Genomic DNA, 26,916 nt, shown 5'->3' with positions numbered 1-26,916 from the left:
GCATCAGTCATTTTTTTTATTTCTAACATCTGAAACATGTTTATAAATGTGATTTTTAAACTTTCTACAAGTTTTACCCACATAAAATGCTGAACAGCAAACATAGTGAGCTAAGTAAACCACATGTTTAGTATCACGGGAAAAACAACCATGCATTTTATATTTAATTCCGTTTGTAGTAAAACATTCTTCTAACTTAATATAGCAGCAATAGGAACATGCCCCACATTTAAATATCTCCTCCTTTTTATTTTTACTATTTGCACCAATCCCAGACTTAAAATGAGACTCAAGATAGTTTGTGAATGTTTTATCCCTTCTATAAACCATCCTAGTTTTTTCACCTACCTTTTCATTAAACCATGGATCAAAAAAAAAAACATGCCCCAATATTTATAAATAGAATTATAAGGGTGGTGCTATCTAAAGTAAAAGTAGTGATAAAAAATCTTTCACTTTTCATTAATGCTGATCTTGTCAACATATAATTCATATCAGTTGAATCACCTAATAAAATAGATGAAAAAAATACCCCTTTCCCTTTTTATACAAACTTCATCCCCAATATTCCTTACAAAATCAAAATCGAGAAGTCCGGAAGGGTTTACAGCTTTGGCGTTTCCCTAATAGTGCATCTCATAGTCCTGAGATGCTTTGTGAACTATATGCAATTTTTGATAGAGCTGGGACTGAGATCATGAAATTAATGATTAAATTTAACATCTTGAAAATGGAAGCACTTACAAAACAGCTTGAAGCTCTTGATAGAGTTATTCGGATTATCTCAGTTTTGAATATTATGAGACCAAGTTTTTGAATGTGTTTAATGAAATAGAAAAAGCTTGTAATAGTATTATTGCTCTAAAAACTCAAAAACCTAAGAGAGATGCTGAGGACTACAGTAAAGGGAAAGCCTACTGGTTCCCTAGGTAACCGTAATTCTTCAGTCAATCAACATGAACCTAAGAGCAGGTACAGATGATTACATTCGAGATTACAAATAAGGAAACAACATCCAGGCCAGTCCCTTTGGGTCAGTAACAACCCACGAGGTTGGAGCATATTATGAATTACCAGCAACAATGGTTGAACTCTTGGAATCAATAGAACACCAATGAAATGCATCTGAAGCAGGGAGCGAGGCTGAAAACAACTCATTGGAACAATTACCAATGGGCTTAATGATTACTTATGAACTAATTGAACAGGATTATCATTGCCTTAATATTTCTCAGAATGAAACAAATGACTTTAAAGTATTTAATTACTCTACTAAAATAATTACAGTTGAACATGCTAATGTATTATTGAAGGGGTTAATTTTTGTGCCAGCTAGAAGGGCAAATTTAGTTGCTTAGTTAATAGATTTGAAACTGTTTTCAAGGAAGTTGAACCTGGTCCTATGGTTTGGTGATGTTAAAAAACCTGTCTTGGAGAAATTACATAGGCTGAGTATGTTTAACCCACCCTTAAAGTATAACATTGGTTTGTTTGAAAAATGTTGTGAGAATGAATTTAGAAGCATTTTGAAGCAAAGGTGTAGGAACAAACAAAATAATTTAACAGCAAGTGAGATAAATTTATTTCACAAATTATTGTTTGATTTTAATATCCAGTTAGTGAAGCCAGACAAGGGGGGTGAGCTTGTTGTTATGGATCATGCTGATTATCTCAGTCAAATGAATGCATTATCAATGGAAAATACCTACAAGGAAGTATCACAAAATTAAATTAATATGGCATATGGTAGAATAGATATTTTGTTACATGACATGTTATTAGAAGGATCTATTTCTTGCCATTGCAAGTATTTTTGGCGTCCCTAAGATCCATAAGTATCTATATAACCCACCTACCTGACCTATACAAAATTCCACATGTTCTAAAACCTTTTTTATAGCGAAAGTTATAGATGAATGTCTCAAGAAGAGGATGGGAGTTATTAACCAAATATGTAAGAATTCTTGGCATTTTTTGAGATTATTGAGGGATGTTGAGTTTGATCCCAACATTTGGTTTGTTACATTGGATGTTCATAATGTGTTCTGTGTAATACCATAATGAGGTGGGCATTGTGTGGCTGGAAGAAAAAATAAGAAAACACACTAATTTTGATAATACTTGAGTGAATGTTTTGCTCACCCTTATGGAGATTGTTCTTAAGAATATATATTTTTTTTACTTTAAGGGCCAATATTTTAGACAGACCATGGGAGTGACCATGGGGGCAGCCTGTGGCCCTCTTTTTGCAAATTATGTGATGGCAGAGTGGGAGGACCATTACATTTTTTTCTATTCAATTTATCAGTTTTGTAAATTATATATTCATTTTTTGGATGATATATTTATTGTATGAGCTGGGTCAGATGATAGATTACACAATTTTTTACTTATTTGAATAATACAGCTGGATTTTTAAAGTTTTTCCTTAACCTCGGACAACAATTCTATTTCCTTTTTAAATGTTATATCTAAAGATAACGTGAATCACTGTTTTTTTTCTAATATCTTTTGGAAAAGGACCTTTTCAAATTATTATTTGCACTTTACGAGTTGGCACTCTGACCATCAAAAGAAAGCAGAGGTCAAGGGCCAATTTGTACGACTTGCAAAAATGATTTCTGAAAATGATACCTTTTAAAGGAATGTGATATTTTAATTGGCATGTTTTTAATGAGAGGGTATCCTTCTGATTTTGTAAGGAATATTAGGGACGAATTTTCTGTAAAAAGGGAAAGGGGTATTTTTTCATCTATATTATCAGGTGATCCAGTGGATATGATTTTTATGCTGACAAGATCAGCATTAATGAAAAGTGATAGATTGTTTATCACTACTTTTACTTTAGATAGTACCACCCTTATTAATTGCATTTATGTAAATTGGGGCATTTTTTTTTTCTTTGGATCCAGGGTTTAAAGTAAAGTTTGGTGAAAAACCTAGGATAGTTTATAGAAGGGATAAAACATTCAAAAAATATGGTGAGTCTCATTTTAAGTCTGGGCATGGTGCAACAGTAAAAATAAAAAGAAGGGGCATTTAAATGTGGGGCATCTTCCCAATGCTGCTATATTAAGTTAGGAGAATGCTTTACTATAAGGGGAATTAAATATAAAATGCATGGTTGTTTTTCCTGTGATACTAAAATATGGTTTACTTAGCAATGTGTGTTTGCTGTTCAGCATTTTATATGGGTAAAACTTGCAGGAAGTTTAAAAATTGCATTTATGAACGTTTCAGATATTTAAAAAAATGACTAATGCATCGTACATAGTGCTGAATTTAGTACACATGGGTTTTATTTTAATGTTATTGAGCAGGTAAAAAAAGATCTGCAAGGAAAAAATTTGGAATAACATTTGGACCTTTGTGAACTTAGATGGAAGCTTAGATTAGATGCTATAAACAGCCCTGGTTTAAATGATGCATGTTCAGTTGGTTCTGTCTGAAGTTTGAAGCATTATAATGAATCTTAACTAGAAAATTGAAGTATTGCTCTTATTGGTTGGGAATGGTCACCTGAATGTTTTGTTTTTTATTTAAATGGATGTTTTTAGTGATGTTGATTAGTTCTGATGAAGTTCTTTAATGGAAGGAAAGTTTTCATTGAAATTTTGGTTGTTCACACTTTTGTCCATCAGGAGTAGTTTGTTTGGTCATTTTTAATATTATTTTGTGGTTCTTGGTCTATACTAAAAAGTAGTAATGAAGAAGAACCAAAGAAAATATGCATGGTCATTGATATTGGTAGGGCACTATTTATTATCTATGCCCAGAATTGGAAAGATGTTTTAAATACAATTTTTAATAATTGGAAAATTATTTCTGGAAATGTAGAGTTAAATCATGTGGTGGGCTCTAAGCCAAGAGTAGTATATAAAAGGGCTACCCCTTTGAAAGCTTTATTAGAAAGGAAGAAATTTAAGGGAAACAATGTAAGTCAGAAAGTTTGTACTATTCTGTATGGAACATGTACATTTTGTAGATATATTATTTCTGATACATTTTTTTCATGTTGCTAATAATAGTAGAATATTTGGTACTAAGGTAAGACATACATGCCTGGTCACAGGTTTGGTATATTAAGCATCTTGTATTTCATGCAAGATATGTATGTTGGGAAAATGATAAGGCATCTCACTGACATAAGATATGAGTATTGTTATGCAATTAAAAATTAAAATCACAAAAATTGTTTAGCAAGATGTGCTATTGAATGTAAAGATTTTATGAGATTTGAGGTTTTAGTTATTGAGAGACCCAAGAAAGATTTAAATGGGCTGGAATTTTAATAATGTATTAGAAATTCAATAATTATATTGGCAATGTGTTTAGGGGCAATGCTTAAGCCAGGACTTAATGTTATTGTAGCTTTAAACTGTATTTTAATTTATTTTTTAATTGGTGGAATTAAGTCATGTGATGTTTCGTCCTGTAAAAAGTTTGGTGGTAGACTCTGGATGGTATTTAAAATTTTTGTCTGATGAAGTTCATTATTAATACGAGAATGAAAGCACGTATAATGTTTGAGTGGGTGTTGGTGCGTCTACCACAGTTGTGTTATTCAATGTTATTTTATACATATGTAGTCTTTGCCATTCATACATGCTTTTTACTTTTTAGCAGGTGATGAAGAACAAGCAAGGAGTAAAGCTTTGTGCATCAAGTGGAAACACAGGCTGGAGGAGTATTACAGGCAGAGAAGTATGTTTAATACAATTCCACATTTTTGTTACCAAGAATAGATCTGAACATTATTAGAGGACTGGCTTGACTTGCATTTGTTTGCATAATACTAATGCAAAACCACCCAGCATGCATCTGTAAGGCTTCTAATATAAGGTTAGTAACAAAAAAACAATAAACATGAAGTGTTTGTTGATGATGCTTGACAAAAAATGAATTGATGGATGATTTTTGTATAATGTTAATAAATATTATGAATTTGGAGTAACAACACAAATATGTCCCATATTTTGAAGCATTTGTACCAGAAGAATTCTGCTAGTAGTTTTTACCTTGGCTATTTGCAATGACTTTTGGATTATCCAGATTTTCAGTGTTACTCCACATTCTTCCTACAATTCTTATGAAAACAAACTCATCAAAACGAAGTCAAAAAGAAATGGCATGATATCACGCAGACCTTTTGTTAACTTAACCTGAACTCAACCTGTACTAGTAGCAAATATCCAGAACAAAATAAATAAATAAATAAATAACCTTGCAGCGTGCTCTTCTTTAAAATGTGGACATATGAAACATGAAACAGTACCTTACTTTTGCTTGGCAGAACATGTATCCATTGTTTTAATGTGTTAAAGTATAGCCTACAAGGCCAACTACATCTCAATGGTACTTTCATTGCTGTAATACACTAAATTTGCTCTTCACTCAAACATAGTCAGTAATAGGCACAAAAACAATGAAGAAAGTGAAGCAAAAAAAAAAAAATAGCACTACTGATAACCTGGAAAAAAACATTTATTTGCCAATACTATTAACTTAGGAAACATCTTTTTTAACTGAAGTGAGGAATTCAGGCTTTTAATTTCAGGTTTATATTATTTTTGACAGTGAACTTGGACAGCACTTAAAGAGTAAGATATAATGTACTGACAACAACTAGAAGAAAATTCAATACTTTGTGCAATGGTCTGTTCCTATATGTTTTAAAGCCTGGGCATAGAAAAATAGCAGTATTGTTAACTTTGCTTGGCAGTGTGACGATACGAGGTACTGCCAGCCATGCCAGAGAAGATGGATGTGTAACATATGCCAGCACAGCTAGCTGGAATTTTGTAAAGAATTGTATGTCATTTATGTATCAAACTGATTTGGACAAATGCTTATGTTTAAAATGTATTTGTAAAGTTTCTTGTGTTGAAATGTATCAACAGTGTTTCCTACTGGACAGAAAAGAAATGTACATGCATTATTGTTGCTGTTTAAATGTATACATTGTAACAGCATATACTGGCAGAGAAGAGGTTAATCCACCTGACTTTAAAAAATATTCTTGAAATTAAATTACTTTATGGGTTAAGCCATAAAGATATTTTTAGTTTTAAAGGGAGACAGAGATAAAATGTTTGTACTAGAGAATAGTTGTACATCCTGTAGGAAGAGTGGAATGGTTTATTCTTTTATGGCTTCCAGATGTTGCAACAGATCTTAGAAAAGTCCTAGATATGAATGGTAGCACATAGGTGCTAAACCCTAGCAGCTTCTAGTGTTGGTAATAGTATGGGAACCAGAAGTCAGTTGACCAAATGTACATAATGTCATTCTGTACAGAAATAATGTTTTAATATTAGAGGAGACTGAAGTTTCAGGGGCAGTCTATTCTTGGAAACCTGACTAGAGAGACCCTCGCCCACATCATTTTGCTTTGCAGTACTAAATAATTTAACTAGGCAACAATAATTATTTTAGTCAATCAGGAATAGATTATGAAATTAGCTAAATATTGTTTTCTTTATCTGTGTGAACATTTCAATTGGTGTTATTTTTAAGATTTAAATAGATATTCAGTATTTTCATGGGATTTCTTTTTATCATTTATTGTTAAATATATTCAAACTTCTCATTGCGGTTGGTCCTTTTAGAAAAATATTTAAGTTTTGCAAGTATTTGCATATATTTATTTGGTGATAACTCTGGTCACTCCTGAAAGCCTTGCTGTTTGGTCAACATTATCATTTGTATTAATATTAACTTCACTCTGTGTAGTTGGGTACCCTTGAAAGTGCCTTAGGTAGTGCCTGGTGGCAGTGTTAACTACCTTATAGTCTGGGCAGAAGGGGGCATAGCTAGTAAACCTGTACCAGCCTTTCCCAGGTGTGTGTGTGTGTGTGTGTGTGTGTGTGTGTGTGTGTGTGTGTGTGTGTGTGTGTGTTTGTGTGTTTGTATATTAAATCTCAAAGTGTGTGTGTCAGCTACTTGGAGTAGGGACATGAAGTACTGCTTTCACAGAGAAAGTGGTGGAGGACTTGGCTTTGTCACTCAGTTGAGGAATTAACTCTGAAGCTGTGCCAGTGGCGAGTCTTTCTGGGAACCTGCAGAGAGACAGATAAAGAAATCCAAACCCTGGGCAGACTGTGTTCCCTGTGTGCACTTTCAGGAAATTGTGTTTGATGCAGAAAGGTCTGCATCTGGAAATACTGAATGTAACCATTTGCATTCCAAGTGAATGTCCCTCTCCAGTGTCAGTGGTGAAGATTCAGGCTCCTTGATTACTGGCCTAGAGTGGAGTCATCACATATTGGTGGGCAGTGGTATGGATATTGAATTTCTGTAGCATGTAAGCAGTTGTCACTATAGCTCTACTCTCAAGCAGCCACAAGGCAGACATTCAGAGTTTCACAACACAACAGTTTTATTCATTTCTTTTTGTTAGTTTAGTTTAATCAGGAAAAGTAGGCAAAGATGTCAGTAGAGGATTATGGCAAGCTGACAATGAACTATTTGGACAAGGTGTGTGAAGCCAAAGGACTGGTGATGTCAACCATCACTAAACAGGAAATTATTTCAGCCTTAGTCGCAGTTCAGACCAGCATCCAGGAGGACAACCAGCCTGGTGATGGGAATTTGCAGCCCTCAGAAACAGGACAGTTCACCTTTTCCCCATAGGATTTAAAATCTGTCTGGAGGTAAAGAGACTTGAACTGGAGGCCAAACATATGGAATTAGAATCAGCAGAGAGACTGGCATTTGAAGGATAAAGTAAATGAGAAGCAGCATCAACATGAGAGGGTGATGCTGACTCTTTGCCAGGATCATGGAAGTAATGGGGAAGGGAATAACTGAACCCTAGAAGCAATAAAGGTCAGTAAATTTCTTCCACAATTTATAGAGGGTAATAATTTTGATAGTTTTATCCATATATTTGAAAGGGTGTGTAAGCAGTATAATGTTGACCAAGGGCTCTGGGTATGGTTCCTGACCACTTACTCAATGGTAAAGCTGTAACTACTATTTATAAATTGTCTGATATTGCTTGTTTAAATTATGATAGTCAATTGTTGTTTACTTGAATGTTTTAGGTTAACACCTGAAACTTACAGAAAAAAGGTTTTGTGAGCAAAGATGCAATGCAGATGCAAATGGGTATGATTATATTGCTGAGTTAAGCACTTATTTCCATAGGTGGATGAGTGGGCATCAGGTCACCACTTTTGGAAGGGCTGGCAGATCTTTTGGTGAGGGAAGAAGCCCTTAGCAATTTTCCTGAGGACATGAGAATCTGGTTGGTAGACTGTGAATATAACTCTGCAGATGAGGTGGGGAAGAAAGGGAATCTGTACTTAGCAAGTAGGGCATCATTTCACAAGAAGGGGATACCCAGTGCTGCACATGGATATAAGGGAACCCATGGTGGGCAGCCTAAACCATCCCAACAGAGTCTACCAGTAATATGGGAGCCATTAGTTCAGGTACATGGCCAGGATCAAGGGTTAAAGGTTTTAAATGTAACCAGTGGGGCCATGTATCATATAGATGTCCATGGAGGCAAGGTGGGGAACAAAAGGTTGGGGAGCTAGCAAGTGGGAATAACAGTATGCCAGTGGTAAGTTGTTTGGGAATAACAGGGCTACCAAACTATCACCAGAGCTTGTATCCTACCTTAGTGGATGGAATGCAGGTCACTGCTAAGAGAGACACAACCTCTGACATAACCATTGTGAACCCTGGAGTGGTTAAACAGGAGCAGTACTTGCTTGTGCAGTTCACTCCAGTCAGAGCTTTAGGGGGGACCCCATTCCAAATGTCTTTCACCAGGGTTCAACTTGACTGGGAGGGTGGAAAAGGAAGCAAGCAAGTAGGTATGGTTGAGGATATCCCTGCAGATGTCCTGATAGGAAATGATTTTGATAATGTAGTACATTCTGTGGATGCAGTTACATGCAGTCAGGCCTGGAGACAGGAGTGTGGGTCTGGTAGTCTGGGGGAGACCCAGACAGACACCGCACCTGAAGCCAGGACTGGTGAGGTGGCTGTTTCAGGAGGGTGCTACCCTGTAGCAGTGAGCCTGAAGGAGAGCCACAGCTGCTGGTAGGTACTGATGTTCCCTTGGACAGAGTGACTGCAAGGGCAGAGGTGAGTGGTAGTAACCAGGCTGACAGTGAGGCGCCGCTGTCAAAGGATACCAGACTTCATGTGGAAGAGGAGTTGAGAAGAGTCACAAATGAAGAGCAGAGACAGGCTCAGCTGTCAGACCCTATACTAAGAGGCTTGAGGGAGCTAGCTAGGGAGGCACCTGATTCTCAAGGAAAAGGGGAGTCTGTATAGTGGAACAAAGGGTTACTGTATAGACAGTGGACTCCAGGGGGAGGGCTAGAGGGTGAGGTAATACAGCAGTTGGTAGTGCCTAGATCCTACTGTCTGGCGCTTCTAGCCATAGCCCATGGGCATAAAGCATATGAAAAGATATATTATGCAGAACGTTTATTGGGCAGGGATTGCAGCGGTTGTAACAGGGTACTGCAGAACCTGTGAGCAGTGCCAAAAAGAAGGCAAGGCAGGAGACAAGGTCAAAGCTCTTTTGATGCTTTTGCCTGTGATTGAGGAGCCATTTCAGAGGGTAGCTATGGATATTGTGGGGCCTCTAAGAACCACAAGCTCCACAGGGAAGAGGTATATCCTGATGGTAGTATATTATGCTACTAGATACCCTGAGGCAGTTGCTCTGTTTTCCACTGAGGCAGAGCAGGTGGCAAATGCTTTGCTAGAGATTTTCAGCAGGGTAGGTTTCCCAAGATAAATACTGACTGACAGTGGTGCCAATTTCATGTCAGACCTGCTGGCTTGTCTACGGAAGCACTGTGGGGTGAAGCACCCGAAGACCACTCCTTACCATCTCCAGACTAATGGTCTTGTGGAGAGGTTAAACTTTACATTAAAAGCCATGCTACAGAAATTTGCAGAACAGTTTAAGAGAGAGAGGGACAAATATTTGCCCATTCTGTTGTTTGCTTACAGAGAGGTACCCCAGGAATCCACAGGTTTTTCACCCTTTGAGTTGCTGTATGGGCATAGGGTGAGGGGATCTTTAGATTTTATTCATGATGGGAGGGTGAGTGTGAATCCCACAAGGAGTCTGTTGTGGCATATGTCCTAAACCTCAGGACAAGGCTCAGAGAGCTCATGGGCTTGACCCAGGAGAACCTGGTAGGAGCCAACAGCAGAAAAAGGACTGGTATGACAGGAATGCTCGAGGCAGGGAGTAAGCTGTGGGGCGGCAGGTTATGATTTTCATTCCTGTCAGACACAATAAGCTGCAGGGAGCTAGGGATGGACAATTCAAAGTGGTAAGGAAGGTCAGTGAAGTTAATTACATGATAGAAATGCTAGGCAGGAGGCAGGGGCACAAATTGTAACATGTTGACATGATGAAACCTTACCATGACAGGGAGGCCTTAGTGCTAAGTATTTGCAGTAGGAGGCAGGAGGGGTCTGAGGAGGATCTATGGCTACAATAAACCAGCCAGCAAAATGCCAAGTTACTATGGTGGAGCCTAGGGTTGCAGGCATATAATATGACAGTGCAACACTGCAGTGGGATCAGCCATGCCAAGGCAGATGGGATCAGAAGACAGGGTATGAGGTAATGTATTCCCAGATATACTCATTTCTGTCACGCAATGTTTTTCAAGGGGGCTTGAAAACCTAGCTTGAGTCTTCAAGGGGGGGGGGTTGTGACAATTGGAGGTAATGTCAGCCATGCCAGGAGAAGTAGGGTAGCAGATTTGTAACATATGCCAGCTCAGCTAGGTGGAATTTTGTAAATATTATATGTCATTTATGTATCAAACTGATTTGTACAAATGCTTATGTTTAAAATGTATTTGTAAAGTTGCTTGTGTTAAAATGTATCAACAGTGTTTCCTGCTGGACAGAAAAGAAATGTACATGCATTAGTGTAACTGTTTAAATGTGTACACTGTAACAGCATATAGTAGCAAAGAAGAGGTTAATCCACCTGACTTTGAAAATAAATATTCTTGAAATTAAATTACTTTATGGGTTAAGACATAAAGATGCTATCCCACAGTTTTGAATGGAGACAGAGACACAATGTCTGTACTAGAAAATAGTTTGTAGCTCCTCTAGGAAGAGTGGAATGGTTTTATTGTTTTATGGTTTTCAGATTCTGGGACATACCTAAGAAAAGCTCTAGATATGTATGATAGCACATGGGTGCTAAACTCTAGCAGCTTCTAGTGTTGATAATATTGTGGGAACCAGATGTCAGATGACCAGATGAGTATTTTAATATTAGAGGAGGCTGAAGTTTCAGGGGCAGTCTATTCTTAGAAACCTGACTAGAAAGACCCTCACCCACATCATCTTGCTTTCTGGTAATAAGTAACTTAACTATGGAACAGTTATTCTTTTAGTCAGTCAGGAACAGATTGTGAGATTAGCTAAATACTGATGTAATGGAATCCTATCTCGCCTACATTCATAACAGATGGGTTCGGAGCTGATCCATCGGCTCCGACTCGGCCACTATACACTAGAACGAAGTCTCTCATTGGCTGGGCTCCCCTTATCCCAGAATGCACCACACCTGCTTCCCCAGATCTCGTTTGCCGCTTTTCAAACTGGACGTGGTCTCGACTTGGCTGGAGCTAAGTGTATTTTTCTTGACCTTTTTGGTCTTTTGACTTAGGGTTTCTGTCAGTATTTCAACAAACAGCTGTTTTAACAGCTTTGTGAGCGTTTGTTTCTTAGTTTTGTGAATTTTAGGATTTTTGTAATTTTCGCGCTTCTAGTATACTGGGCAAGGCCCGTTTAAATTAGAGGGCCTTTGCCCTTTGCTGTGTGTTTTACTTTGGTTGCGTGATTGAAATTATTTTTTTCTCTGTTTTTCCTGTTGTATCGGGCTAAGCCTGTTTAAGTTAGAGGGCTTTAGCCCGTATATTAGTCCACTTCTGTGTACTGTTATCTGTTATCTGTTTTCTACCTTGTTCAAGATGTCTAAGGAGCAGAAGTCAGGGTTTAAAAAATGTGCTAAGTGTAATTATAAAATGTCTATCACAGACAGCCATGCTGTCTGCGTGTACTGTTTAGGGCCTAAACATCTACAAGATACATGCAGTGTTTGTCATGCTTTTTCTTCCAGGGTCCTTCAGGAAAGAAAAAAACAAGCTAATACTTAAAGGTCTTATTAAGGCTTCATTTGAGGAAGCGTTGGCTTCATCTCCAGTTTCTAAAAAGAAAAGGTCGTCGGCTCCGACCAACCCGTCGGGCCCGACACCCAAGAAGCATAGATCGTCGGCTCCGACCAGTCCGTCGGGCCCAACATCCAAGAAACATAGATCGACCTCTTCTTCCTCGGCTCCAATGGCTTCGGAGCCGATGGCTGAAGGGTCTGTCTCGGTGCCTCTTTCCTCGGCTCCATTGGTGTCGGAGCCGCAGGTTAGTGCACCGAGAGGCCAATCACCTACTTTGGCTCCTTTGGTTTCGGAGCCGTTGGAGGTGTGCAGCTCAGACTCTTCCACCTCGGCCCCGGAGCCACCTTCAGCGCCGACACCTTTACAAACGGTTCCGATCTCGGATCCGATAGTGTTGGAACCTTTTCGGAGCCGGTCCTCTGTTTTATCGGAGCCGAGGCAGAAGTCTTCTCGGCCCCAGTCTATATCCTCCAAATCCTCTAGGTTGTCGGATTCGGATTTGGATAGGGTTATCCAGAGGCTGTTCCAGTCCCCAGTTTTTACTAAAATGATCTCGGCTCCAGCCCACTCGGCTTCAGAGCTGATTCCCCATTCCATGCATTTGATTCCTCCTCCGACCCCCTTGGAGCCGTTGGAGTCGGTGCTGGTAGAACGCAGCGGAATCGTCCAGTTGGAGCAGAGACCCCCTCGGAGCTTCTCTGCTCTGACCTTCTTTCCTACCCTGTCCTCCATGTCAGGGTTTGGTACCAGGTCTTCCTCGGTGGGGGCCGAGGGCAACACTGTGGAGCTGGCCTCTTCGATGCCCAGTCTTCCCCTCGGAGCATCGGCCACAGGTATTCCCGGTACCATCGTGGTCTCTCAGCAAGTGCCCTCTGCAGAGTCTGGAGGTCCTGCTTTTGAGGCCGTGAGGAGTGCGCTGGCCATGACCTTGCCGGTTCAGCAAGTTTCTACCTCACCGTCCCTAGATTTGGGTACTGGTGCCTCTGGTGACATTCTTTCCCATGACAGTGGGGCCCCAGGGCCTGAGGATACCCCCTTAGAGGGTTCCCTTCTTCCGGGAGGTCCTTCTGAATCTGCTTCGGATGAACTCCCAAGGAAGAAACTGTGCAAGAGGAAGCACGTTGATTCCCAAGATGAGTCTGTCACTTCAGTTACTGACCTCGATGATGCAGAGGGGTCCACAAAATTGTCCTCGGATGACGTCTCCTTCTCTGATATCCTTGAGATCTTGAGACAGAGAGGCGATTGGCAATCCAAAGCTCCTACCGCTGAGGAGTCAGTCTTCCTCAAGGCCTTCGGGGCCCAGCTCTCCTCCTCCTGGGTGTCTCCACCCTTCGACGAGTTGTTAGATTTAATCTCTCAGAGGGTGTGGGAGCATCCTGATACAGTGGAACCGGTGCCTGCCAGACCTAATAAGTTCCTTTCAGCCCCTCGCCAGAAGGAATTCCTCACTAAGGGTGTTGCAGTTGATGCGATGGTGGTGGCATCTCCCACTCAGCAGGACGTGGCAGAGGCTTCAACGTCTATTCATCCGCCTAATAAGGACTCTAGGAGCATGGATAGGTACGGGAAGTGTACCCTTTCTTCAGCGACCTTTACCCTGCAGTCGCTGAACTATCTCTGTCATTTTACCAGGCTCCAAAGGGACCTCCTCAAGGAGTTAGGAGAGTCTCTTGCGGGCAATCTTTCTGAGGCATTCGCCCAAACCGTAGGCGCCCAGATGACTACCCTATCTTCTATAGTCAACTCGTCCATGAGGCTCATTTCCTATGCAGCCAAAGGGGCAAGTAGAGCAGCGGGCACAGGAGTGGCTCTTAGGAGACAAGCCTGGTTACGCTTGTGTCCACTTGCGGAGGCCTTTAAGTCTTCCTTCACCGACGCCCCTTTTGATGGGTCCTCTCTGTTTGGACCTAAGGTAAAGGACACACTTACTCGGTGCGAGCAGGAGGGCAAGACCTTGACTGCCGTTGGGGCCCATTTTTCCACTCCCTCTAGACCTTACCCCAAGGCCCAGAGAGGAGGGAAAATGTGGTTCAGAAAATCCCAAAAGTTCTTCTCTACTCCACCGGGTGATCCCCCCTCTAGAAGCAGGGGGGGGGAATTCAGGAAGACGCCACCCCAGAGGTGGCAGAGGCCCCCGTAACACTGGAGACTGCGATTCTTTTCGTGGTTCCTCCTACCCTCAACATCCCTAGGATGTGGCCCAGCTGTGCTTCTCCGGAGCCAGTCAGGGGTCGTTTTGCGAATCACCCACAGGCTTGGGAATCTATAACCAAGGATCAGTGGGTGCTTCGCATTGTAACCAGAGGCTACCTCATTCCCTTCTTCAAGCTCCCTCCTCCTACAAGAAAAATCCTGGACGTGCCACCCAGTCAACGGGATCAAGCAGCCGTAGAAGGTTCAAAGCTGCTAAGTAAGGGAGTCATCCAGCCCGTCCCCGCCGACCAGATCGGATCAGGAACTTACTGGAGATTATTTTTGGTGCCACAAAAGACAGGGGATGTAAGGCCCATTTTGGACCTAAGCTTATTAAATCATTTTGTGAAAACGTCCAAGTTCCGGATAGTCACCCTTCAGTACATTCTCCCGTTATTGGAGAAGGATGTCTGGATGTGCTCCATAGATCTCAAGGATGCTTACTATCACATTTTGATACGTCAAGAGTCCAGGAGTCATTTACGCTTCCACCTAGGAACCAGTCATTTCCAGTTTCGTGCACTGCCCTTTGGTCTCACCACAGCCCCCAGGGTGTTCACCAAGTGTCTGGCAGTGGTGACAGCTCACCTGAGAAGTCTAGGGTTCCAAGGGTTTCCCTATCTAGACGACTGGCTCCTCACTGCCACCTCTAAGCATCTACTGATTCGAGCGCTGATGGCCACAGTAACTTTGGGTCTCTCGCTGGGAATCACTTTCAATTGGGAAAAATCTGTGCTGCGGCCATCTCAGCGTATCACCTTTATAGGCGCAGAGTTAGACACAAAAAGGATGCGGGCATTTTTGCCATCAGAAAGAATTCAGATCCTACAATCTCAGATTCTAAACTTGTTACCCAAATATCGAGTTCCGGCCAGACAGATTCTACAGTTATTGGGCACGATGGCCGCAACTATTCTCCTAGTTCCATTAGCCAGGCTGCACATGCGGATGCTGCAATAGCTATTATCGGTTCAATGGCCGTATCAAGAACTTTCCCTGAACCATTTGGTTCTGATTACAGACAGTTGTCGTTGGGACCTCCGTTGGTGGCTGCGTCGGTCCAACCTGGACCGGGGGCGTCCTTTCGCCCTTCAGCCCCCAGTTGCCACAGTGACCACGGATGCCTCCCAGATAAGGTGGGGGGGTCATTATCTGGACAGGTCTGTCCAAGGCACTTGGCAGGATTGCGAAGCGCACCTTCACATCAATGTCCTGGAAATGAGAGCGGTGCTTCTGGTTTTGCAAGCACTTCATCATGCTCTCCCCCAAGGTACCATTACGATTCTATCCGACAACATGTCGGTAGTTTGGCACATAAACAAGCAGGGTGGAACCAGGTCCTACCCCCTTTGCAGAGAGGCCATGAGAGTGTGGCGCTGGGCCATAGCTACCCAACGTTTCTTAGTAGCAGTGCACATTCCGGGGAAAGCCAATATGATTGCAGACAGGCTCAGCAGGACTCTCCTGTTGCCCCATGAGTGGTCCCTCAACAACAGAGTGGCTGTGCAGATCTTCGCCAAATGGGGTCTCCCTTGTTGCGACTTGTTCGCCAGCCCCAACAATGCGAAGTGCAGAGAGTTCTTCACTCTGACTCCCTCCCAGGGGCAGTTTCCCAGGGACGCTCTAGCCCACAATTGGCCCCCGGGTCTACTTTATGCCTTCCCCCCGATCCCCCTTCTCCCGAAGGTGATTCAGAAAGCTATTCATGTAGGAGCGACATGATTTTGGTCGCCCCAGACTGGCCCCGTTAGGTTTGGTTCCCATTCCTTCAGAAGTATGCAGTACAGGGCCCTTGGTTTCTGGACCCAGTACCGGACCTGTTGTCTCATCAGTCGGGACACTCTCATCCGTCCCTCCGGTCGTTGCAACTGGCTGCTTGGTTACTCCACTTCCATCCTTAGTTAGAGATAACTCTCTTTCTCCAGAAGTGATGTACATTTTGTCCTCTTCCCACAAGCCGTCCACTGTTAAGCTGTATTCCAGCAAATGGAAAAGGTTTTCATTTTGGGCCCAGCAGCGAGGCATTGATCCTCTTATGGCCCCAGTTCCGCAGGTCCTGGAATTCCTAGCTTCATTGTTTCATTTGGGCTCTTCAGTCTCCACAATTAAGGTTCAACTAGCGGCCATCTCTAATTTTCATGTTTCCGTAGAGCCTTCCTTAATGGCAAACAGACTTTGCAAGTCCTTTCTTAAGGGAGCTTGGCTCCTCAGGCCTCCTATGGCCCATCCTGTGCCCCCTTGGGATTTAAATTTGGTTCTGGCCTCCTTAACTGCCCGTCCCTTTGAGCCGGCAGCGACTTGTGATATAAAATTTCTATCTTGAAAAAACGCCCTTCTAGTGGCAATAACTTCTGCTAAGCGGGTTTCAGAGCTTCAGGCTCTCTGTTCTATTCCTCCTTATTTGATTTTTCATAAAGACAGAGTTTCCCTCAGATTGAATCCCTCCTTTTTGCCTAAGGTAGCATCTCCTTTATGCATTCAGCAATCCTTGGAGCTCCCTGTTTTCTTTCCAAATTTTTCTAATAGAGCAGAATATACCTTCCACCAGTTGGATGTTCACAGGCAACTGTGTTTTTACTTAGATAGGACCAGTCAGACATGAAAATCTAACCAGCTGTTTGTGTCCTTTGCGGAGAATAGGTTAGGTGTACCAGTTGCCAAAACCACCATAGCCAAATGGATTAAGGATTGCATCTCCTTCATTTATTCCCAGTCAGGCAGAGAGTTACCTTTCCCACTCAAGGCTCATTCTACCAGGGCTATGGCCACCTCTGTAGCATTTCACTCCAAAGTTTCAATAGATGATATTTGTGCGGCTGCTACTTGGTCTTCTCCGCACACCTTCATTTCTCATTATAAGGTTGATGTGGCTTCCCGAGGCAGAGCTTCCTTTGGTTCCGCAGTTCTCAGGAGTGTGTTCCAATGAGCCACCAGGGATTTAGGTGCTAGGGACGCTGTCCCATCTGTTATGAATGTAGGTGAGATAGGATCCCATTATATCTTTTAGTTATGTACTTACCATAACTTCGGATGAATGGGATCCATCTCGCCTACATTCATACATACCCAGCCTCCTTCCCCCTACCTTTTGGATTTGGAGGAAATATTGCTCTTGCTGAGCTCTTCTCCTGAAGGGCTCTAGTTGGTTACAGTTATTGGTATGTTTTTCTGTGCCTGTATGAATGTATGAAAGCGAACAAACAAGATCTGGGGAAGCAGGTGTGGTGCATTCTGGGATAAGGGGAGCCCAGCCAATGAGAGACTTCGTTCTAGTGTATAGTGGCCGAGTCGGAGCCGATGGATCAGCTCCGAACCCATCTGTTATGAATGTAGGCGAGATGGATCCCATACATCCGAAGTTATGGTAAGTACATAACTAAAAGTTTTTCTGTATCTGTGTGAAACTTTCCATTGGCGTTATTTTTAATATTTCCTGTGACTGAAACTCCGATGTTTACTGTAAATAGATATTTAGTATTTTCATGTTCTTTTAGTATTTATTATTTATTATTATATATATGCAAACTTCTCATTGTGGCTGGACCTTTTAGAAGAATATTTAAATTTTGAGAGTATTTGGATATACATTTGGATACAGAAAGCATAATTGTATTAAAAAGTTATTATTCCCACCTTTTATGTATAATGCTTTTTTTGTTAAATGTCTAGTTCCAGCTTTTGTGTTACATACATACACTATTTGGCAGGCTGAACTTTTATACAGTTGTTTCTTGTCATATCCATATCAGCCTATGTCACATCTTATAAAACTTTTTATTTTATTGACCCACGGCGGTGGTGCTGCGGTAGCGTTGTTGCCTCGCAGTAAAATGCTGTCTGGTTCGATTCTTAGCTAGAGCATCATCTGCGTGGAGACATGCGTGAATGGGAGTACCTTCATTGAAGGTTGTGCGTCATGGCGGGTAACTCGGCACGTAAAAATCAACTACCAATCATTAGTAGACCGGAGTTCCAATGTGGCGACCCCTAACCGGGAAAAGCTGAAAGACACAACAAAATGCTTTCTGTAATGTCTTTAAAAGTCAATGGTCTGACAGATAAATACAAAAAAGAAAAAGTAGTACATTATATTAAAAAATGTAGAGTGCAAATAGCTATGTTACAGGAGACACACTTGGATAAAACTGGACGTGAATTTGATAAAGAAAGATTTTCAGGGTGGTTATTCGGCAGAATTCCTGGGACAAAGGAAAAGAGCAGTCCTTATATTAATTGCAGGAGGAGCTTCAGTAGTGATAGAAGAGGATAAAAAGATAATAATGGCAGATTTGTAGTGCTAAGGGGCTACTGGAAAGGAAAGAGGATTACACTGGCATGTATTTATATTCCACCTAAAATTGCTATAATGGAGCTTAAGAAAATTCTAGGAGAAATAATTTGTTTTCAGCAAGGAATATTACTTACAGTGGGGCTGGAATTTGATTTGCAGCAGTGAAGATGTGTTGAGGCACCCATAAGTGGATAGGTATGGTTCTTTCCCACTACCTTTCCACAAATTCCTCTTTTCTTTCCCCTTTGTCCTCCCATCTGCTTGTTTCATTTCACCACTTTCTTATCAACCCATTTTTCACATGTTTACTCTGGTCAAAAAATAGAATCATACACAACACATATGGCTAGAAATGGCCCATAGAAAAGCCTTCATATTTTGTCCTCAGCATTTGTCTATAGCTTAGCATCATGCACCAATAACAAGTGACAGAAGATGGGTGTTCATGTCCTCTGGCAAAACCTGGTCAGTTATTGCAATCACCAGCAGTAGTCCAGTAATCCTTGTGCAAAGGTGCTTAAATATACTGCATTATCAGAATACAGAGTAAAGGCAGAATAAAGGTAGTACTTTGCAAAGTTACTCTAACCGTTCTACTAGATGTGACAAAGTACAACTTCCTCTGTGTTGTTTTGACATAAATCACTTATCTGTATATTGCTTTTTTTGGCCATAGTATTAAGGGTTCGATTCCAGATGTATGTTACATTGTTCTTACTGTGATGTTATACTTCTGTGATATGTTTATTGACACACATCTTAATTTTATCCAGTTAGGACCTTTCATGAACAAATGTTGACTACTGTGGCTAAAAAGCATTTGCAAACACATCCAGGCCCTTAAGAAAGAATTAAGCCACCCTTACTCTACTCATGTCTTAATCATGTTTTGCATTTCTTACACCTCCTACACCTTCTTGATCCCTATAACCATCAATGATACAGAGCATGACAGATGAATAATGAGGACACACAATAAATGTCTGCATTAATGACCAATAACACCAACCTTTGGTATGTTTCTGTCCAGCTCCAGCTCTAGCTTTATCCCCCTCTCTCATCCCTTTTTACTGTCGACTATGCATTAGGCTGATGGATGTGAATTTCATCTTATGGCATTTTATATATTGCATTTTCATCTTGTCAATACTTTGCTGAAATCTTATATCTATATCTTCCATTGGCTCAATCGGTTATTGCTGTTCTTTCAATGGTGTGATTTTTCCATGGGCAAAATAAGATTTCCTTTGTGTTGTGTTGAAATAATGATCAAGTCTATAAACTTAATTTTGCATCTTGTCAAGGACTCTAATCCATCAATAGTTGAAACGTACTGCCTGTTTTTATAAGTCTCCTTCATGTGTATGTGTTGCCTGTGTATCTGTCTACCCTCTGTTCTGTTTTATCACTTATACTCTGCAACATTTGAGTGAGGTCTGGCAACACACAAGTGTACCATGTGATGCTAAATGGCATTTCAAGTGGTACTACAAAATGTGGTGAGTTTTTTCCTTAGACTTCATTGCCACAGTTAGCTTAGTGCAAATACCAGTGGATCTGCTGTGCTATACTAAAACAGACTTGGAGTAATAAACTGTGATACAGTTAATCTTCCATATGATCAGGCTGCTGGATATCACATAAAGTGCAAGGGAGGCTAAAACTGATACGAGTGTTATAAATACTGTTGTCTAACTAATGTTTTTATTGAACATGTTGTGAGTGTCTCTTACAATATGTGATCGAACGTTATTAATGTATGATCTCCTCTGTGGTGAGCTGAGATGTTCAACCTGTCTGTAGAGTTTAATTTCTAGTGCTAAAGGTTCAAATCCTGACATATGTTATACAGTAATGTAATGTTTCTCCACATTAATATTACTTATGTAAGTGTGTGCTATATCTGTTAAAAACAAAACCCCATCCTCATGTCACTACCATGGTTCCAATTTCCTAAACCTTCTTCAACCAGCTGCACATGGCTGCATTGGTTATTGTTACTCCTCCATTTTCTCTATCCCTATATCAATCACTTTGTGGTACAGAGCAGGAAACATTCTGAATGAGGAAACACCTAATACAAACACTCCATAAAGATATTTATAAATATATCATGACACAACCTCTTATGTGTCTCTCCATCTCTGTGTCCCTCATCACCTCTTCTGTCTCATCACATTATAATGTAACATTTATTAGGCTGGCATGTGTTCATCTTACATCCTTTGGCTACTGTCCTTACTGTGATGAAGCATAATGCCCACACTTCACAAGACATCCTGCCCTGCACACATAGTTAGGATAATTATTTCAAAATACATACCATCCTTGTCAATTTTAACAAACTGCACATCCAATTAACCTGTGATTTTCCTTGAGGAGTGTTTGATATATAGTAGCTATAAAAGTTTATTTTGGTAGGCATTACTGACACAGTTTGGGCAATCAACATATTTAGGATAGTAATTCCTATGTAATGCTACAGTCATTATCAAAATTACTTATAATAATCACATTCTGACAGCCTTTGTAAAATTATCTGCATACTAGAATCCGGCTCTACCTTCCCATGTAGCTCACTACACTTACACCGTGTGCTATAGAGAAAGTTAAGTGATAGTTGGATTTTCTGCAATCAGTACTGTCCAGAGTACCTATGGCCATGCATCACTGCTAAGCCTGTTTGTATTAGCGAAGGCTGACCAAAGTTTTTATTTTTCCCTTCAGCAGTGAACTCTGTTTTCTTGCCACCTAGCTTCGCACATATGGGGAAGGAAATTACAAAAATTCATTTCTGAAAAAAACTTTTGCCCTAACATATGAAAAATAAAGTACAACATGCAAAATGCATATCTGGAAGGAACTGAGTAAGTACTGTCAAGACAAATGTTGACATCATGCTGCTAAACATTAACATAAAACAGGTCTGTTCTATATTTAATCACAGTCAGACCATTTTCTCTCTGCTCCTTATTTGTGGAAAGGTTGGCAGGGAAGCACAACCAAAAACCACTGAACACTACTACTTCACATTCTAAGTTCAACATCTCAAATAAGGATCACACATGTGCTATCAGTTTTTCCACACTGTGCTTTAGGATGAGATTTTGAACACAGATAAGTATTGTTCCTGCATGTTATTACTTCCTTACATGAAAATGGGTTACTGTATGTACACAAGTGAATCGCAGTGAACTGTATCACTGACTGAACACTTCATTCTGTACAGTTGTATGCACTGCAGCACTTATACTTGCAAATGATATACAACCACATACAGCCTTGGCATGCATACTCCATCATGACTTACCCTACTGCATTGGAACAGTAAGTATTGTTTGGTATTGACAGTCCACATTGCCCATGCATGAGCAGATACCATTGCTAATAACATTAGCATTCATTACCCATGCAGGAGCAGATACCATTGCTAATAACAGTAGCATTCATTAACATTTATACAGCATCATCCTAACATGATGAGCCATGAGTGCTTCATTGTCCATCCTCTGTTTTACAAGTTTGTGTGTGTGTGTGTGTGTGTGTGTGTGTGTGTGTGTGTGTGTGTGTGTGTGTGTGTCTGTGTGAGTGTGCAGTATGCACCCTGGACACATACATAGGAATTTAATCAAGGGGCAGTTAGTCAGAACTTCTAGGCTGCACACCTCGGAAGATGATTTTTTTGCATGCCTCTGAAACCCTTGCAGAACAATTAGATAGAGGGTACCATAAAAAGAGGTGAACAGTGTCATGAATATTAGGTCTGAACTACAATTGACAAAGAGTTTACCCTATTTTTCTAAGAATTACAAAGTACATTGAAAGGGACAATCATGTATGAAAGGTAAATCTAGCTTTCAGAGGAATAAAGTCAAGGTTCATATGACTTACACTAGTAATGTAGAAGCTATCTGCAGAATCATTAAAAATAATTGGAAACTTTTAACAATGGACAGTCACATGAAAGTGCTAGTGGGAAATGAACCCACTTTTACATTTAAGAATTGTAGAAATTTAAAACAAAGGCTTTGCCATCCATACTCTGTAACCAAATGAGTACTGAGCCATAGGATTGGCACATTTCCATGCAAATCATGTAAAATATGCCGTTACATTAATAGTAGTAATGTTTTTATTTAGCCTATTTATTGTAATAGGTGCGCTCCGCATTTATATGCCGATTGCACAACTCAGCATCTTGTGTACATTGCAACTTGCGATTATTGTTCATGTTTTTATATAGAAAAAACTGTTAGGCATTTAGAGAAAGGATTTTACAGCATGCTAGAGATAGCTCATCAAAGAGCAACAATAACGCTTTAGCCAAGCATGTCATACATTTTCCATCACATATTTTTATTTTATGGTTTTACAAATCACCAGTCCTGATATCAGAGGGGGTGATGTTTTTAATGATACAGAGTACACTGAATTACATTGGATTGCTGAACTGCAAGCTGATAAGCTGCCAGGATTAAATGCTCAGCTTCCTATTAAGTCTGTTCTAAAGAAAAGTCATTTGTATTGTAAGATCTGATTGGTTGTTAGTTCTTTAAATGTGTCTCTGTTATGCATTGTTTTAGATCTGAAGAAGGTTTTAACTGAAAGTGCTCATCTGCATTTTAATGTTTTTCATTAAAGGGTCCATTATATGTTCTTCTATGTGGTGTTCGCACTAGCTTTATTTCTTGGATTTTATATTTGCTGCTTACGGTGTTGGACTTTAGTGACTTGCAGCGTTTTTTCTTTGTGGTGTAAATTAAAAAAAAAATGCATTACTATTCCCTTTAGGAAAGCTGACATCACTGCTAATTACATTATAGATAGCACCACCCAAGTGTAGACCCAGTGGTATAGGATCTGGGTACTCTGGTTGATAAGAACTTAAAGTTTGCCCACCATGTATCCACAGTAGTAATGAAATCCTTCTATGTGGCACATATTATAAGTGAAGGCATCACATCTAGATCTAAGGATGTTATAATTCCATTGTACTTGGCCCTCATCAGACCAGTAATTAAGTTCATAGGTTCATAGGTTAGTACTAGGCTAACTGCCCTTGCGAGCCATTGTAAGCCTAGCCAATTATCCCTTGTCAGACTCAAACCCTGCACCTTGTGTTTGTGTTTGTAAGGCAAACACCTTAACCATTAGGCCACCCTCCCAAAGAAATGGAGAAGCAACTTTGCTGGTGAAAGCCTCTCCTTCCTGGCTAGTGTTTTTTTTTTTTTCTGAAAACTGTCCAATGGACTTTGCAATATCCATCAATGAAAAAGTTACACAAGGAGGACCAAGTGCCCAACCAGGCATACAGATAACGAAAACGGGTGTTTAAAGACTTCTCTTGCTATTATACAAACTCCTCCTCACCTTTTTGTTACCAAATATAGGAGATTAGTCTTAACAGTCAAATGTCAACCAGACTCCTATCAGGCAATACTTCAAACGATGCATCACTTGACACCAGTGTGAATTATGCATCTTCCACGGTGTTGAAACATCAAGTCACATGTGCCAATTTCAGCCTTTGCCCTTGTTTACTCCAGGAGTGTTGCACACAGACCACATGTAGCTTTTGTGTTATGTTGCAATTTAAACATAGTACTACAGCCACAATATTTAGTACCACAATCAAGCAATTTAAATGCCACAAATTAGCAACTGTTGCAAGACAAAAAAAAATCTGTTAAAACTGAAGCTGAAAACATTCTTCTCATTTACTTTCTTTAAAGCTAAACTGCAGGCAAAGACTTTTGGTCCTTTAAATCTACAGTTCTATGTGAGGTGCACAGTAAACACACTTTTTCCATCATGTCTAAGGAATTCTGCTTTGTGAGGAAATGCCATCTATTCTAGACACATTTTCAAAACCTGAATCTGCCCGTTGGTGTTCACTTTGACTGCACTGCCCTCCAGACAAACTTTCACCACTGTTATACAATCCCCATTTCTAAAATTTCAATAGGAACAAATGTACTCACTCTTCCATGTTTCACAAAAACACACCAAATCACACGATCCTGTTAACGGACAACTGCATGTGCAGGTCATAATTGATTACAAAAGTTTTACAAACCACGTATAAGCACTGTGCTCCAGTAAACAGTTTCCATGTAGCACACAATTCATATTACTTTCACCAAGAAATCCTGCAGTACTTCAAACTGCAGGTGGTTTACTAATCAGACAGATTAGGATTTTGGTCATACACCAGATAAAGGAGTGTAACCAAATATCGCATACTAATGTCTAGCTGGAAGAATCCTGCTTCTGGGGCAATTTTCCCATCCCATTACCAAGGCAACCTGCTGGGTGAAATCTACGTTATTTTTGAAACCCATGAGAGGCTGCAAGCTTTGCCTGCAACCAGTCACTGAAGACAGTTACCAAAATTACACAACATTGACCCCACACAAGCATTCTTCTCCATATCCACCAACGGTCTCAACGCAGTGAATTTCCAAACTATTTCTTTTGAAAGATCAATGTTTGGGCAAGAGGTCCTACGAGAAGCACTATGAAAACCTTGCAAGGGAGATGTCCGCAGCACCAAAGCCTACAATATAGATCGTGCTAATAGTACTGTACCACTGGTGCAATGCCACTGCCAAAGACAGCAACAGCAGCCAGAAGACTATAGTAATGGTTACAAGACTCCAGGCATCAGCCCAAGGAAGCATGTACTTCAACTGCAGAAACCAGGACTGCTGGCAATCAATTGAAAAGAGAAAAACAAAAAACAAAACGAGTGAGGTACTCATCAGTGGGACAGGTCTCCAGACAGCAAAGCTCAAACTACAATTAGAAAGTTAATCACCTTTGTAATCAGTATGGCAGGTAAATAAAAGTCCATCTGTGCAGGTAAAAGCGTATCATATAGCCTTAGCTATATAGCCGATATAACAGCCAGCCAAGCTTCAATGCACTTTCTTCGCACACAAACTACCAAAAGAATAAGGAGGCTGAACTCTGAATGGACAATGCCTGGTAGTGGTGGGGCTACTAAAGCAGTGATCAGACATCTACTCTACGAAGGTTTTACTTGCATAACTGTACTATTATTCATCACATTATCATACAGATCACTGCTGAACTATCCTTAGTTATTTGGCAGCTTACCAAATTACATTTGGGAGGTGGAAAGAGTTCAGTAGCCATTGGACAATAGTCCTAGCAAAACTTTAATTGGACCTAGAGAAGGAATCAAGCTTATACTGCTTTGCAAAGGTATGTACAAAGGATTAAGTAGCAGCTTCTAGCATGCTTCTAGAATCCAACCTTTTCCAAAAGCCATAGATGAAGCCAATGCCCTGGAAGAGTGGGCCAGTGGGGCTTTACCCTGCCTGGAATAATTTCGTTATGGAGAATATAACAAAAAGACAACCATTTGGAAAGCCTGTTTTGACAGATAGTTCATTTTTCTTGTGAAGTTAAAGGACATTTATCCAAAGGTTTTAAGTTCAGGAATGAAAATGAGAGGTGTGGGGTGTGTGTGTGTGTGTGTGTGTGTGGATAGTTTGTCTTAAAGGAAACTCACTTTAGGCATAAAAGATAGTTCTAAAAAATAAAATGCCCCCAAGGAAAATTAAACAGGGTTGACTCCCCATAAGAACCTGCAACTCAGACACCCTTCTAGCAGAGGTCAAAGTGATTATTAAAACAGTCTTCTGAACCACATGGCAGCTGGATTAGCTTGTTCAAGTGCAGCAAGCTTTAGCTTCTCTACCATAAAATTAAGATCACAAGGAGGGGCCACCAGTTTTCTTGGAAGTCTTGTGCGAAGCTCCTTTGAAGAACATTTCTGACAAGACTATTAGAGGGAGGATTACCTACGGGTAAACATGCTGACTGGCAAATAAAGGAATCTTGAAACAGGAATAAAAAAGGCCACAGAGCAGTAATACTAAACAGCCAGAGAACAACTAGCTCTGAATGGGTGTTAGATTACGAAAACCTTTTCCGTTTGCTATTGTCTAGTAGCAGGTCTCGTCTCCATTAGTACCTACTGCACACACTCAGTAAACACAAATGGAATTAAGACCCTATCATCCCAGCAGGCAACTGAAGCGGACTGATGTCTGGATGTATTAAACACTCCCTTTTCTCGTGTGAGCAGATCCAGTCTGCGAGAATGCTTGTGGTAATTGCCCCTAGCCATTTCCAAAAGAAGGGAGAATCATGGCTATCTGGGCCAGAATGGAATCAATCACAATGACTCTGGGGTATTTCTTCAGAATCTTCAGAAGTATC

Source organism: Protopterus annectens, chromosome 10.part0 (genome assembly GCF_019279795.1).
Source record: "Protopterus annectens isolate FY-2018-M chromosome 10.part0, PAN1.0, whole genome shotgun sequence".
Classification (NCBI taxonomy): Eukaryota; Metazoa; Chordata; order Ceratodontiformes; family Protopteridae; genus Protopterus; species Protopterus annectens.
Note: the sequence above shows the minus strand (reverse complement) of the source record.